Raw genomic sequence first — 17,143 nt, forward strand, 5'->3', positions numbered from 1 at the left:
CTGTTCTCCATAGTGGTTGTAATAATTTACATGCCCACCAAGAGTGTACAACGGTTCTCTTTTCTCCACATCCTCCCCAGCATTTGTTATTACCTGTCTTTTGGATAAAAGCCATCTTAACTAGGGTGAGGTAATATTTCATTGTAGTTTTGATTTGTATTTCTTGGATGATCAATGACGTTGAGCACCTTTTCATTTGCCTGTTTGCCATTTGTATGTCTTCTTTTGAGAAATGCCTATTCAGATCTTTGACCCACTTTTAATCAGATTTTTTTTTTCCTATAAAATTGTTTAAATGTAGCCAGGCACGGTGGCTCACACCTATAATCCCAGCACTTTGGGAGGCCAAGGTAGATGGATCACTTGAAGAGTTCGAGATCAGCCTGGCCAATATGGCAAAACTCCATCTCTACTAAAGATACAAAAATTAGCCAGGTCGGGTGCAGTGGCTCATGCCTGTAATCCCAGCACTTTGGGAGGCCGAGGCAGGCGGATCACGAGGTCAGGAGATCGAGACCATCCTGGCTAACACGGTGAAACCCCGTCTCTACTAAAAATACAAAAAATTAGCCGGGCGAGGTTGCAGGCGACTGTAGTCCCAGCTACGTGGGAGGCTGAGGCAGGAGAATGGCGTGAACCCGGGAGGCGGAGTCTGCAGTGAGCCGAGATCGCGCCACTGCACTCCAGCCTGGGTGAAAGAGTGAGACTCCGTCTCAAAAAAAAAAAAAAAAATTTGCCAGGTGCAGTGGTGGGTGCCTGTAGTTCCAGCTACTCGGGAGGCTAAGGCGGGAGAATTGCTCGAACCAAGGAGGCGGAGGTTGCAGTGAGCCAAGATCCCACCACTGCACTCCAGCCTGGGCGACAGTCTCAAAAAAAATTGTTTAAATGTAATGTTTGAGCAGACAGGTTGACCTTGGAGGGAAGAGTTTGGATGACAAGTGTGCCGGTGGCAGGAATGGAGTGGGGTGAGGAGTCAGTGGGTGGTGGGATGGGGACACAGGGAGAGAAGAGGTTTTTGGAGAGAAGATAACATAGTTGGCAGATTCTCTAGAGCCTATCAAGGCATTATCTTGTGGGATGAAGTCATTATAAATTTGGGGTCTCAAAAAAACAATGGACATAGGGATCATGCAAAATCCTGAATTTAGGCACAAAGCCTCATCTGCCCACGTATAAAACAGGCCAGTGCGAAACTCCCACTTGCCCATGCTTCTGAGGAGAGTGTCTGTTCATCTGAGGCTAAGGCAACACTGACCTTTATAGCTCCCACCGAAAGCTGATGGTTCTGGCTTTCGAGTCAGGGAGCTGTGGTTATCAGCCCTGGATAAATTTGACAAAGAGTGATGGGCAGAATTGCCTGGAGCAGTGATGAGAAAAATCCAAAACCACAAAAGATATATAGGATGACTCCTCCGGGATACTTGAACATGCGCCCAGAGGCCCTGCAGTTAACCTGCATATGGGAGGGGAGCAGCCTGGGATTCTGTGGCTGACACTCCAGCTTCTGTTGCATCCCCTCCCCACTTTTCCCAAAGGCACAGCAACTCCTTGGGTCATCTTACGTTGGCAGGAGGAAGCTGGGTTTGCCATCAGACAAAGAGGACGACCTCAGTTAACAAAAGTAAAATATTTGGGAGGCCAAGGTGGGTGGATCACCTGAAGTCAGGAGTTCAAGACCAGCCTGACCAACATGATGAAACCCCATCGCTACTAAAAATACAAAATCAGCTGGACATGGTGGCACATGCCAGTAATCCCAGCTACTTGGGAGGCTGAGGTGGGAGAATGGCTTGAACCCAGGAGGCGGAGGTTGCAGTGAGCCGAGATCTCACCATTGCACTCCAGCCTGAGCAACAAGAGCAAAACTCCATCTCACAAAGAAACACAAACAAAAACAAAAATAAAACAACAGGAATGCCAACGAGGAAAGGCAGCTCTGGGTCAGCAAGCACACCCTTCTTTGTCTAAAGGGCAGAACCCAACACAAGCAGCAGAGAAGGAGCCCAGGATAACCTGGAGGAAGACATCAGCTGGCAGCTGGAAAGGCTGCTCCAGGGTGTGTCAGGCAAACTAAATGAACTCAGCCAAGCCTGTTTTATAAAATAACAATCATGTCCAATATATTATTCTAGTCTACATCTCATAAAGTACTTTCACATACATTATTTCTTCTCATTAATCAATGGGGAGGAACATATTCTAGAGTGGCTCCTGGAAGAGAATGGTCTAGATTTATTTGAGCACAGGGAGGATAACAGTGTTGGTCCAGCTCAGAAGAAGCAAGTGAGGCTGCCAGGGTCACCCCAGGCAGGCACACAGCATGGAGATTTCAGCATGGGCCCTTGACCCTAAGAGGCACAGGAATGGAACACTCAGGCTTCATTTTAAGCTTTCCCTGCTTGTGAAGGTTAATTTCAGGTGTCAGCTTGACTGGATTAAGGGATACCCAGATAGCTGGTAAACCACTATTTCTGGGTGTGTCTGTGAGGGTGTATTCAGAAGAGGTTGGCATTTGAATCACTGGGAAGATCCACCTTCACCCAGTGTGGGCCCAATCAGCTGAGGACCCACATAGAACAGAAAGGCAGAAGAAGGGTGAATTTGCTCTTGCTGTCTCTCTGCTGGAGCTGGGACACCCTTCTTCTCCTGCCCTAGGCCACAGGAGCTTCAGGTTCTCTGGCCTTTGGACTCTGGGACATACATCAGCTGCCTCCCAGTTCTCAGGCCTTCGGCCTCAGACTTTCATTTCACAATATCAACTCATCTTGTTCTCAGGCCTTTGAACTTGGACTGAGACATATTTCAGGCTTCCCTCGTTCTCCAGCTTGCAGTTGGCCTTCCATGGGACTTCTCAGCCTCCATCTGCACATAAGCCAATTCCCCTAACAAATCCCCCTATATATTTATACAAATATATAGTTATATATAATCTCCTATTGGTTCTGTCTCTCTAGAGAACCCCAACTAATACACTCTTCTACACAGCTCTACAGTAATGGAGGTCTAAATGATAATCTAAGTAAAATGTTTGCTAACTACCTGCCATCTCTAATTAGCTACACCATTAGCTAGATCAAATAGCTAATCAACTAGCTAGACCAACATGCAAAGGAGAGAATCCTCCTCTCATTACACATACTTCTGGAAAGGCTAATAAGTGTAGAAGAAAGAAAAGTGTCAATCGCCTAACTCAGGATCAGCAAACTTTCTGCAATGGGCCAGGAAGTAAATATGTGAGGTTTGTAGGCCACCATGGTCTGTTCCAGCTACTCAACCCTGCCACTCTAGGGTGAAAGCAGCCAGAGACAATATGTAACAAACAAATGAGTGTCAACTAATGAGAAATAAGGGCTGGACATGGTGGCTCATGCCTGTAATCCCAACAATTTGGGAGGCTGAGGCGGGTGGATCACGAGGTCAGGAGATCGAGACCATCCTGGCCAACATGGTGAAACCCTGTCTTTACTAAAATACAAAAAATTAGCTGGGCATGGTGGTGCACGCCTGTAGTCCCAGCTACTCAAGAGGCTAAGGCAGGGAAATCACTTGAACCCAGGAGGCAGAGATTGCAGTGAGCCGAGATAACGCCACTGCACTCCAGCCTGGGGACAAAGTGAGACTCCGTCTCCCCCGCACCCCCCCAAAAAAACCCTGCAGGGCAGCAAACAAGAGAGGAATTGCAATGCGGGAGACACAAACCTAGCAAGCAGCTAAATCATGTTCCCTCCAAGTGAGGTTGAGCAGGAGCTTTTAGAGGCTTACTGTAAATTTACACAAGTGGGACAATTTAGCATGATCTATGATTAATGGTGATTGATTGACAGCTTAGAATGTCTCTAGCTGATGATCAGCTTATGTTGGCACAGCTCTCTCCCCAGGAGATTTGTGATCAGGCCCAATATAAACAGGTTAAACTAAATGTACCTGCTTCTTCAGGATGTTTACAGTTTGGCCCAGTTCCACAGGTGACATTCTGTCTGGGTGTGTATAGGCCTGGGTCCAACTATTCCTGCCCACCCACCAACTTTTTAGATGCCTCTGACATAGTCATTTCCATCCTGGATTTCCTTTCATATAAGTATGCTTGTTTCGGCCGGGCACGGTGGCTCAAGCCTGTAATCCTAGCACTTTGGGAGGCCGAGGCGGGTGGATCACGAGGTCAGGAGATGGAGACCATCCTGGCTAACACGGTGAAACCCCGTCTCTACTAAATATACAAAAAATTAGTAGGGCGTTGTGGCGGGCGCCTGTAGTCTCAGCTACTTGGGAGGCTGAGGCAGGAGAATGGCGTGAACCCAGGGGGCGGAGCTTGCAGTGAGCGGAGATCCCGCCATTGCACTCCAGACTGTGGGACAGAGCGAGACTCCGTCTCAAAAAAAAAGTATGTTTGTTTCCCTGTAAGACTTTATTTCTGAACCCTGAAATTTGATTTCACATAATTTCCATGTGTCAGAAAGTACTGTTCTTCTTTTGATTTTTTTAACCATTTAAAAATATAAAATCCGCCGGGCGCGGTGGCTCACGCTTGTAATCCCAGCACTTTGGGAGGCCGAGGCGGGCGGATCACGAGGTCAGGAGATCGAGACCACGGTGAAACCCCGTCTCTACTAAAAATACAAAAAAATTAGCCAGGCGTGGTGGCGGGCGCCTGTAGTCCCAGCTACTTGGAGAGGCTGAGGCAGGAGAATGGCGTGAACCCAGGAGGCGGAGCTTGCAGTGAGCCGAGATTGCGCCACTGCACTCCAGCCTGGGAGACAGAGCGAGACTCCGTCTCAAAAATATATATATATATATAGATATAGATAGATATAGATAGATATAGATATAGATATAGATATAGATATAGATATAGATATATAAAATCCATTCTTAGCTTTTGGACTGTATCGGAAAAAAAAAAAAATGTATAGGGCTGGATTTGGCCCACAGGCCATGGTTTGTGAACCTCTGATCTAACTCACAAAAGATCGCCAGCCCAGATAAGATTTACTAATTTTCACAAAGCTTCAGAGGTCAGATAATTTCTATGCCATTTTTACTGTTTCAGAGCACAGGTCAAACAACAATAGCTAACATTTATTGTGCATTTAATATGTGTCAGGCAATGTGCTACGTTCATTCTACCCACTATTTAAATAGTCCATGTTCCAGAATACTAAACTGAGGCTCAGAAAGGGTGATTTGCCAAAGGCCACAAAGCTAGTAAATGAATGAAAGGATCAGGATTTGAACCTGGGTCCTCTGCCTCTCGAGCCCACACTGTTGCTTTGAGGTTATGAAGGCATCACATGTCTTCTGAGTTTTGAATCAAGCCAAAAATATTCCTGGGAGAAAAATATTACTTTTAATGGCAAAAACCACAATTACTTTTACACCAACCTAAGAGCCATCACAAGATCTGCACATCAAGTTAGATTCTAGGCCAAAATGAACTTTGCGAACCACCACTGTGGCTCCATCTCCAGGCCTGCCCCAGTGAGCTTAAAAACGTTCAGAAGGGCCTGACACGGTGGCTCACGTCTGTAATCCCAGCACTTTGGGAGGCCAAGGTGGTCAGATCACCTGAGGTCAGGAGTTTGAGAGCAGCCTGGCCAACATGGTGAAACCCTGTCTCTACTAAAAATACAAAAATTATCTGGGCGTGGTCGCGGGCGCCTGTAATCCCAGCTACTCGGGAGGCTGAGGCAGGAGAATCACTTGAACCCAGGAGGCGAAGGTTGCAGTGAGCCGAGATCACGCCATTGCACTCCAGCCTGAGCGACAAGAGTGAAACTCCGTCAAAAAAAAACAAACAAAACAAACAAACAAACAAAAAAAGTGCAGAGGGCAGAGCAGAGGATGCATGCACGTGGAAAATGAGAATAACTCTCTTACCTAGGTTCAGCAGTGCTCTAACAATTGCAGACGATTATACCCCAGAGGTCGCCGGAGGAAAAGACTTAACCCTGAAGGCAGGCCAGCCCCTGGGAGAGCCAAGAAGAGGCAAAGCTTCACCTGCCCTCTAGCCCACTGCCCACTTCCAGAGCCAGGTAAGTCAGCTCTCCTTCTGCGAAGGTGAGGACTCCCTCCTACGGCTAGACGAAGAGTGATTTCTATAAACAGCCCCGGCTCCGGGGAATGTGGGTACGGTCATGACCATCACAAATATGTTTACGTTTGCTAAGATCGCAAACAATCTAAACAACCACCGATAGCGCTGAGACAGAATGGTGTCCAAGATATACTACTGAGTGAGAAGAGGAAATTACAGGTCACCCAGGACGTTACGCAGGGCGCACTCCTATTTGTATCAAAGAAGGGTGGCCACAGACGGAGGAGGCTCCCACCAGAGGCCAACTTCATCATTGCAAAGCCAGCAAATCCCTGGGGAAACAGCGCCTCCTTGTGGTCAGAGCGCTGTATCTGCACCCCCACACCTCCGCATCGGAGGTGTCAGGATGGCTGAGGGCGACTACTTCATCTCACGGATCCCTGGTGAAGACGCTAAGAAATGATGGTGATCTGAAAGAAGTCTCTTCGGCTGTTTCGTTTATCCCATCAGAAAAGAACAGAGATTCAAATCTTGCTATCACCGTATTGCCTCATCATCAGGATTAGCCACAGCACAAGCTATTGAGAAACTGCTTGGCAAAACTCCTGTGCCCAAGAGGATTGTGTCTTACGGGCTTCAGACAGAATCTCTGCCAAGGAGAACCTGAAGTCTAGGATGTGGAAACAATTATAGAGAGCAGATAGATAAAAAGATACAAGTATTTACAAATCCATAGTATAGGCCGGGCGCGGTGGCTCACGCATGTAATCCCAGCACTTTGGGAGGCCGAGGAGGGCGGATCACGAGGTCAGGAGATCGAGACCACGGTGAAACCCCGTCTCTACTAAAAATACAAAAAAATTAGCCGGGCGTGGTGGCGGGCGCCTGTAGTCCCAGCTACTCGGAGAGGCTGAGGCAGGAGAATGGCGTGAACCCGGGAGGTGGAGCTTGCAGTGAGCTGAGACTAAGCCACTGCACTCCAGCCTGGGCGACAGAGCGAGACTCCGTCTCAAAAAAAAAAAAAAAAAATCCATAGTATAGGGTTGGTAATAAATTACTAGAACAAACAGGAACTGATTTATTACTTACATCTTAGTTCTTTCCAAAAAAAATTGTAAGTGAGTTACAATATGAAACTGCAGAGGATGTCAAATCATTTAGGGACAGGGAGAGCGCGAGGCTTGGAGAAGGAAGGACAGAATTCCATCCCTGGCCCTCTCGCTTCACACTTGGTGTGACTCTTCACTGCCCTTTGACCTGGAGTTTGGGGGCACCAAACTCTAGGTGAAAACCTCTCTATACAATTAAGTCAAACTGAGGGAAGAGAGAGACCCTCTCATATTGTTTTATACTATTTTATACTCAGTACTTGTTTTAAGAAAAAACAACAAGGAAGTAAAACCAAAGACAGGCAGCCCGGCGCCAGGCCCAAAACCAGGCCTGGGCGTGCCTGGCCTAAACTCAGTAGTTAAAAATCAACTCATAACTTAGAAACCGATGTTATTCATAGATTCCAGACATTGTGTAGAAGTACATTGTGAAACTCCCTGCCCTGTTCTGTTTCTCTCTGACCACCGGTGCATGCAGCCCCTGTCACGTGCCACATGCTTGCTCAAATCAATCACGACCCTTTCATGTGAAATCTTTAGTGTTGTGAGCCCTTAAAAGGGGCAGAAATTGTGCATCGGGGAGCTCAGATTTTAAGGTAGTAGCTTGCCGATGCTCCCAGCTGAATAAAGCCCTTCCTCCTAATACTCGGTATCTGAGAGGTTTTGTCTGTGGCTCGTCCTGCTACAAAACCTCTTGGTATGATACTCAAGACTAATATTAGGCCGGGCGCGGTGGCTCAAGCCTGTAATCCCAGCACTTTGGGAGGCCGAGGTGGGCGGATCACAAGGTCAGGAGATCGAGACCATCCTGGCTAACACAGTGAAACCCCGTCTCTACTAAAAATACAAAAAATTAGCCGGGCGTGTTGGCGGGCGCCTGTAGTCCCAGCTACTTGGGAGGCTGAGGCAGGAGAATGGCGTGGACCCGGGAGGCGGAGATTGCAGTGAGCCGAGATCGCGCCACTGCACTCCAGCCTGGGGGACAGAGAAAGACTCCGTCTCAAAAAAACAAAAACAAAAAAAAGACTTATATTAAAACTGACATTAACCATCCTCCAGGAACTAAGTGGGGTAAGTCAGGAAGTCAGATGTTTATGAAATTGTCTCTAAAACAAAAATGACTAGTAAAAGGTTTAAGAACTGGGTGATGAGATAATCTGTACAACAAACCCCTATGACACAAGTTTACTTGTGTGACAAACATGCACTTGTACCCCTGAACTTAAAATAAAAGTTAAAAACAAAAATATACATTAGAACCTAGCCCTTTAAAATCTGAACAAGATTTTTTAAATATAATTTTACTTAGAAGGTTCTTTGTGGGGAAAAGAGAGATCAGACTGTTACTGTGGCTATGGAGAAAGAAGTAGACATAAGAGACTCCATTTTGTTCTGTACTAAGAAAAATTCTTCTGCCTTGAGATGCTGTTAATCTGTAACCCTAGCCCCAACCCTGTGCTCCCTGAAACGTGCTGTGTCAACTCAAGATTAAATGGATTAAGGGCTGTGCAGAATGTGCTTTGTTAAACAAATGCTTGAAGGCAGCACGCTTGTTAACAGTCATCACCACTCCCTAATCTCAAGTACCCAGAGACACAATACACTGCGGAAGGCCACAGGGACCTCTGCCTAGGAAAGCCAGGTGTTGTCCAAGGTTTCTCCCCATGTGACAGTCTGAAATATGGCCTCGTGGGAAGGGAAAGACCTGACCGTCCCCCAGCCCCACACCTGTAAAGGGTCTGTGCTGAGGAGGATTAGTAAAAGAGGAAGGCCTCTTCACAGTTCAGATAAGAGGAAGGTTAATCTGTCTCCAGCCCGTCCCTGGGCAATGGAATGCCTCGGTGTAAAACCCGATTGTATATTCCATCTACTGAGATAGGAGAAAAACGCCTTAGGGCTGGAGGTGGGACATGCTGGCAGCAACACAGCTCTTTAAGGCATTGAGATGTTTATGTATATGCACAACAAAAGCACAGCACTTTTTTCTTTACCTTGTTTATGATACAGAGACATTTGTTCACGTGTTTACCTTCTGACCTTCTCTCCGCTATTATCCTAGTATCCTGCCATGCCCAATAATGATCAATAAATACTAAGGGAATTCAGAGACTGGTGCCGGCGCGGGTCCTCCGTATGCTGAGCGCCAGTTCCCTGGGCCTCCTTTTCTTTCTCTATACTTTGTCTCTGTGTTTCTTTCTCTTCTCAAGTCTCATTCTACCTGATGAGAAATGCCCACAGGTGTGGAGGGGTTGGCCACCCCTTCAGTTCTTCACTTAATCCAAGCACATTTTTCTGAAGAAAACAGCACAGGAAACATCACAGCACAACAGGCGAATGAAAAGTGACAGTTCTCTGGAAGAGAACCATCATTATAAAGAAAATTTGGGCTGGGCACAGCAGCTCCCACCTGTAATCCCAACACTCTGGGAGGCCAAGGCGGGCGAATCACCTGAGATCAGGAGTTCAAGACCAGCCTGGCCAACATGGTGAAACTCTGTCTCTACTAAAAAATACAAAAATTAGTTGGGTGTGGTGGCAGGGGCCTGTAATCTCAGCTACTCAGGAGGCTGAGGCAGGAGAATCGCTTGAACCCGGGAGGCGGAGGTTGCAGTGAGCTGAGATGGCGCCACTGCACTCCAGCCTGGGCAACAGAGTGAGACTCCATCTCAAAAAAAAAGAGAGAGAGAGAAAGAAAAAGAAAATTTGAATTTATATGAATTACTTTATTACATTTAACGTTTTATATGATTAAAGAAGCTTTTTTGAAATAATTCTTTAGAGAATCCTATATAATCAGTGTAGACAGAATGATAGAAAATCTCCTTTTGCACATGTTGTCATTTGTGTCATACTAATTATTGCCAGGCACAAAGTGTGAGGATTTATAGTCCAAGCCATATAGAAATGTCATTGTTAATAAATAATGCATCACAATAACAACAACAAAAGAATGACTAGTGAAGTCTATAACAACACTTACGTGGAAAGTGCTGGGCCAGGCACAGTGGCTCACAACCTGTAATTCCAGCACCTTGGGAGGCCGAGACACGTGGATCACCTGAGGTCAGGAGTTCGAGACCAGCCTGCCCAACATAGTGAAACAGCATCTCTACTAAAACTATAAAAATTAGCCAGGCGAGGTGGCAGGCGCCTGTACTCCCAGCTACTGGAGAGGCTGAGGCAGGAGAATGGCTTGAACCTGGGAGGCGGAGGTTGCAGTGATCCACGATTGTGCCACTGCACTCCAGCCTGGGCAACAAAAGCGAAACTCCATCTCAAAAAAAAAAAAGAGGCCGGGCACGGTGGCTCACGCCTGTAATCCCAACACTTTGGGAGGCTGAGACAGGCGGATCACGAGGTCAGGGGATCGAGACCATCCTGGCTACTATGGTGAAACCCCGTCTCTAATAAAAATACAAAAAAATTAGCCGGGTGTGGTAACGGGTGCCTGTAGTCCTGGCTACTCAGGAGGCTGAGGCAGGAGAATGGCGTGAATCCGGGAGGCAGAGGTTGCAGTGAGCTGTGATAGCGCCACTGTACTCCAGCCCGGACAACAAAATGAGACTCCGTCTCAAAAAAAAAAGAAAGAAAGAAAGGAAGTACTGAAAAAAGCGCTAAAGGAGCTAATGATTTTGACTCAGTAGGAACTGAGTTAGGCATCTTGGAACAAATTAACTATGATCTTGGGAGAAAGTGGTTCCCAGCAAAGTAAAGGCCTAGAGGAGAAGCCACATATGGTCCCTCAGAAGAATGGATGTCAAATCAGTGTGGCAAGAACATAAAATACACAGAGGGGAGAGGGAGGGAAGGGAAGAAAAGTATGGAAAGGTACTTAAGGCTAAACCTAGGAGGGCTCTGAGCCCTCCTTTTTTATATGAGTTTTATTCTAGAGATAGAAATTATAGAAGGCTTTTGAACAAAATTAGCACACACTCAGGCATGTGCTAAAGCATAGAACAATTATTCTATTAGGGAGTCACTTGAGGACATTCTCCAGCAAAATGATGAAGTAAATCAACAATGTAAGATTCATGTGTTGGCTGGGCGTGGTGGCTCACGCCTGTAATCCCAGCACTTTGGGAGACCAAAGCCAATAGATCATGAGGTCAGGAGTTCGAGATCAGCCTGATCAACAAGGTGAAACCCTGTCTCTACTAAAAATATAAAAATTAGCTGGGCATGGTGGCACGTGCCTGTAACCCCAGCTACTCAGGAGGCTGAGGCAGGAGAATCGCTTGAGCCCGGGAGGGAGAGGTTGCAGTGAGCCAAGATCACACCACTGCATTCTGGCCTGGGCCACAGAGTGAGACTCCATCTCAAAAAAAAAAAAAGATTCGTGTGTTCGTCAGGGTTCCCAGAGAAACAGAACCAATAGGATACATACATAGATACATAAGAAATTTATTATGGGAATTGGCTCACGTGATTGTGGAAGCTGACAAATCCCTCCATATGCCCTCTTCAAGCTGGAGAACCAATCCAGAAGGCGCTGGATCCAACTCTTAAGAAAAATGAGGAGAAGTCTTCAGGAGAGAGTAGTCAACAGACCTGGGAAACAATCAATACATATGAACATGGAAAGAAAAGAGAAAGAATCCAAGGAAAGGAGAGGACCCTGACCATTTTCTACTACACTCGGGAATGGCAACAAATTAAAGATCTGCTTTGGGAAGACAAGGCGGGCAGATTGCTTTGAGCTCACAAGTTCAAGACCAGCCTGGGCAGCATAGCAAAACTCTATCTCTACAAAAAACACAAAAATTAGCCGGGTGTGATGGTGTGCACCTGTAGTCCCAGGTACTCAGGAGGCTGGGGTGGGAGGATGGCTTGAACCCAGGAGGCAGAGGTTGCAGTGAGCCATGATCATGCCACTGTGCTCCAGTCTGGGTGATAGAGCCAAACATTGTCTCAAAAAAAAAAAAAAAAAAATTAAAGATCTGATAAGGCAGATAATGAAAAAAGAAAAGAAACATTCCACACTTACAAAGAACCAGGTGAAAAGAAAGAAATTTTTTGAAAAAGAAAAAAAACGAAAAGAACCCAGGGATGGGAAAACACTACGCCCGACAAGAACTATCATCATCGTGCATGATCTGAATCTGCAGTGAACGCATTTTACACAGTCTCAGTAGTGCAAACACAAATTATTTATCTCTGACTTCTAGAGTCCACCTATGGCCCAATCACATAAGACTTAACTGTACAGTAGTTCCATATTCAAGGAAGAAAGAGTTCCAAATAAAGGGAAAAGAAATGAAGGTAAGGAAATGACACCAATATCCTGCTCTTACAATGTGGGAAGGCAAGAGATATTGTTTCTAGTTGATAGAACTAGAAATTAAGAGTAAGTTTATTACTTAAATTTCCAATGATAGGCCGGGCACCGTGGCTCATGCCTGTAATCCAAGCACTTTGGGAGGGTGAGGCGGGTGGATCATGAGGTCAGGAGATTGAGACCATCCTGGCTAACACGGTGAAACCCCATCTGTACTAAAAATACAAAAATTAGCTACAGGCGCTGAGGTGCTGAGACCTCTCAAAGCAGCTACAGGGAGGCTGAGGCAGAAGAATCACTTGAACACAGGAGGCAGAGGTTGCAGTGAGCCAAGATCGTGCCACTGCACTCCAGCCTGGATGACAGAGCAAGATTCTGTCTCAAAAAAAAAAAAAAAAGAATAAAGCAGAAAAGGAGAAGTAGTAAATGAGCCAATCTGCATCTAGCCAACCAAGAAGTCAGTAAGTAATGTTAAATCAGGGAATTGTGGGTATATACATTTATCCGTAAAAGATGTGGTGCAGCTTTTCCCTGGTGTCATTCCATCCTGCGCAGCTCTTCTCTTGAGCAGTGGCCATTTATCTCCATCCGCCTTCTCTCCCACCTAAGTTCATCTTCCCACCACCCAATGGAAGATTTGATGGACATGGACATGAGCCCCCTGAGACCCCAGAACTATCTTTTCAGTTGTGAACTTAAAGGCCGACAAAGATGATCACCTTAAGGTGGATAATGATGAAGATGAGCACCAGTTATCTTTAAGAATAGTCCGTTTAGGGGCTGGTGCAAAGGATGAATTGCACATTGTTGAAGCAGAGGCAATGAATTACGAAGGCAGTCCAATTAAAGTAACATTGGCAACTTTGAAAATGTCTATACAGCCAACGGTTTCCCTTGGGGGCTTTGAAATAACACTACCAGTGTCTCACGGTTGACGTGTGGCTCAGAGCTAGGGCATATTAGTGGACAGCACTTAGTAGCTGTGGAGGAAGATGCAAGAAAAGATGAAGAGGAGGAGGGTGTGAAACTCTTAAGTATATCTGGAGAGTGATCGGCCCCTGGAGGTGGTAGCAAGGTTCCACAGAAAAAAGTAAAACTTGCTGCCGATGAAGATGATGATGATGAAGATGATGATGATGATGAAGATGATGATGATGATGAAGATGATGATGATGATTTTGATGATAAGGACACCAAAGAAAAAGCACCAGTGAAGCAATCTATATGAGATACTCCAGCCAAAAATGCACAAAAGTCAAATCAGAATGGAAAAGACACAAAACCATCATCAACACCAAGATCAAAATGACAAGAATCCTTCAAAAAACAGGAAAAAGCTCCTAAAACACCAAAAGGACCTAGTTCTGTAGAAGACATTAAAGCAAACATGCAAGCAAGTATAGAAAAAGGTGGTTCTCTTCCCCAAGTGGAAGCTAAGTTCATCAATTATGTGAAGAACTGCTACTGGATGACTGACCAGGAGGCTATTCAAGATCTCTGACAGTGGAGGAAGTCTCTTTAAGAAAATAGTCTAAACGGTTTATTAAAAATTCTCCATCTTATTTCATTTCAGTAACAGTTGATATCTGGCTGTCCTTTTTATAATGCAGAATGAGAACTTTCCCTACCGTGTTTGATAAATGTTGTCCAGGTTCCATTGCCAAGAATGTGTTGTTGAAAATGTCTGTTTAGTTTTTAAAGATGGAACTCCACCCTTTGCTTGGTTTTAAGTAGGTATGGAATGTTATGATAGGACATAGTAGTAGTGGTGGTCAGACATGGAAATGGTGGGGAGACAAAAACATACATGTGAAATAAAATTCAGTATTTTAATAAAGTAAAAAGAGAGAGAGAGAGAGAGAGATGTGGTGCAATCTCCCAGAAGATATAACCAAAAGTTGTAAAGTGGCTGCCCGTAGGTAGAAATGCCAGCGTTGGGAAGTGGGGGAGTGGGGGGTGGTGATGGGGGAGAGAAGAAGACTGTATCTTTCATTTTAAATTATTTTGTGCCATTTCATTTTTTAACTATATGCAATGGAATAAAATTATGTGCTTTTCCTCTCTCCTGTATTTCTCTTCATATCATGACTCTCCTCCCAATGAGACTTCTAGACTTCAGTTTTGTGTGTGTGTGTGGTTTCTTTTGTTTTGTTTTTGAGACAGGGTCCAACTCTGTCACCCACGTTGGAGTCCAGTGGTGTGATCTCAGCTCATGCAACCTCTGCCTTCCAGGCTCAAGCAATCCTCCCACCTCAGCCTCCTGAATAGCTGGAATTACAGGTGTATGCCACCATGTCCGGCTAATTTTTTTGTGTTTTTGGTAGAGATGGGGTTTTGCCATGTTGCCCAGGCTGGTCTTGAACTCCTGAGGTCAGGAAATCCACCTGCCTGCACTTCCCAAAGTATCGGGGGACCTGCCCCGATAATCACATAGGTTCTTTTCTATTTTCCTAAGCGTCGGCTGGCTTGAGAAATAAAGGGAAAGAGTACAAAAGAGAGAAATTTTAAAGCTGGGCATCCGGGGGAGACATCACACGTTGGTAGGATCTGTGATGCCCCACAAGCCACAAAAACCAGCAAGTTTTTATTAGGGAGTTTCAAAAGGGGAGGGAGGGTGCAAATAGGTGTGGGTGACAGACATCAGTACTTAACAGGGTAATAGAATATCACAAGGCAAGTGGAGGCAGGGCGAGATCACAGCACCACAGGACAGAGGCGAAATTAGAATTGCTAATTTAGTTTCGGGCACAACTGTCATTGATAACATCTTATCAGGAGACAGGGTTTTGAGATCAACCCATCTGACCAAAATTTATTAGGCGGGAATTTCCTCTTCCTAATAAGCCTGGGAGCGCTATGGGAGACTGGAGTTTATTTCACCTCTGCAATCGCGACCATAAGAGACAGGTACGCCCTGGTGGGGGGCAGTTCAGAGACCTACCCCTAGGTGCGCATTCTCTTTCTCAGGGACGTTCCATGCTGAGAAAAAGAATTCAGCGATATATCTCCCAACTGCTTTTGAAAGAAGAGAAATATGGCTCTGTTCTGCCCGGCTCACCAGCGGTCAGAGTTTAAGGTTATCTCTCATTCCCTGAACAATTGCTGTTATCCTGTTCTTTTTTCAGGGTGCCCACATTTCATATTGCTCAAACACACATGCTGTACAATTTTTGTAGTTAACGCAATTATTATAGGGTCCTGGAACGATATACATCCTCCTCAGCTGACAGGTTTAAGAGATGAAAGTAAAGACAGGCATAGGAAATCACAAGGGTATTGACTGGGGAAGTGATAAGTGTCCATGAAATCTTTACAATTTATGTTTAGAGATTGCAGTAAAGACAGGCATAAGAAATTACAAAAGTAAGGCCGGGCTCGGTGGCTCAAGCCTGTAATCCCAGCACTTCGGGAGGCCAAGGCAGGCGGATCACAAGGTCAGGAGATCGAGACCATCCTGGCTAACACAGTGAAACCCCGTCTCTACTAAAAATACAAAAAATTGGCCGGGCGTGTTGGCGGGCGCCTGTTGTCCCAGCTACTCGGGAGGCTGAGGCAGGAGAATGGCATGAACCCAGGAGGCGGAGCTTGCAGTGAGCCAAGATCGCGCCACTGCACTGAGATCCGTCTCAAAAAAAAAAAAAAAAAAAAAAAAAAAAAAAATGTGATACAAAAGTTTAATTTGGAAATCTTCACAATCCACGTTCTTCTGCCATGGCTTCAGCTGGTCCCTCCTTTTGGGGTCTTCCCCAACACCAAAGTGCTGGGATTACAGGCGTGAACCACTATGCCCAGCCATTGATTCTGAGTTTAAAAGAGACAGCCCAGATATAAATCAAAATATTTATAGGAATCCAAATTCAAGCACCCATACATGTCCCATCCTAATGAAATGGGAAAAGTTCCTTATCCCCCTTGCAGGGCATGCAACAGGGGCAGTGGCTCACTTCTTCAGTGCCCCACTGCTCAAACCTCTACGGGAAGCATACAGATGGGCAGGTTGTGGGGCTCTGACCCCTCGGCAGCACCTAGGGGTGAATGCTTACAGCTCCCGAAGCCCCGGTGGGCGTGTGTTACAGGGTGCTCTTTTAGTTTTGCCATCCACAGGCAGCTTGTGTTAATCAGCTCTATCAGACCTTCTGCCTTATCACAAGGACAAAGGGCTTTCTGTATCCCTGGGTTCTTGCCTTGGTGTACCAGAAGAATCGGATCACACGTGGGCTTAGAGAATGAGTGCAAGGTTTTTTATTGAGGAGTAGCTCTCAGCGAGGCCAGAAGGGGGATGCAGTGGAAAGGTGGGTTTCCCCGCCGAGCTGGGCTGCCCAGTGGCCAGGCTCTCCTCCAACTGCCCCAGCCAAACTCCACCATGACTCCATCGCTTGATGGCCTGCCGGCATCTGTTGGTGCCTGTCAGTGTGCTCTTCCACCAATGTGCTCCTCTCGGCATCCAGCCACTTGTGTTCCTGCCCCCTAGGGTCTTGAGGTGTTTTTTTGTTTTGTTTTGTTTGTTTGTTTTGTTTTGTTTTTGAGACGGAGTCTCGCTCTGTCATTCAGGCTGGAGTGCATTGTCGCGATTTCGGCTCACTGCAAACTCCGCCTCCCGAGTTCAAGCATCCTCCTGCCTTAGCCTCCTGAATAGCTGGATTACAGGCATGTGCCACCACCCTGGCTAATTTTTTTGTGTTTTTAGTAGAGACAGAGTTTCACCGTGGTAGCCAGGATGGTCTCGAT

At 46.0% G+C, this 17,143-nt stretch overlaps 1 pseudogene; it reads left to right on the plus strand.

The window, feature by feature from the left end:
* The first annotated feature begins 13,043 nt into the window (after positions 1-13,043).
* On the plus strand, positions 13,044-13,916 carry LOC116468238 (nucleophosmin-like; annotated as a pseudogene).
* Positions 13,917-17,143: the final 3,227 nt, after the last annotated feature.

This window comes from Hylobates moloch, unplaced genomic scaffold (genome assembly GCF_009828535.3).
Source record: "Hylobates moloch isolate HMO894 unplaced genomic scaffold, HMol_V3 SCAFFOLD_5, whole genome shotgun sequence".
Classification (NCBI taxonomy): Eukaryota; Metazoa; Chordata; class Mammalia; order Primates; family Hylobatidae; genus Hylobates; species Hylobates moloch.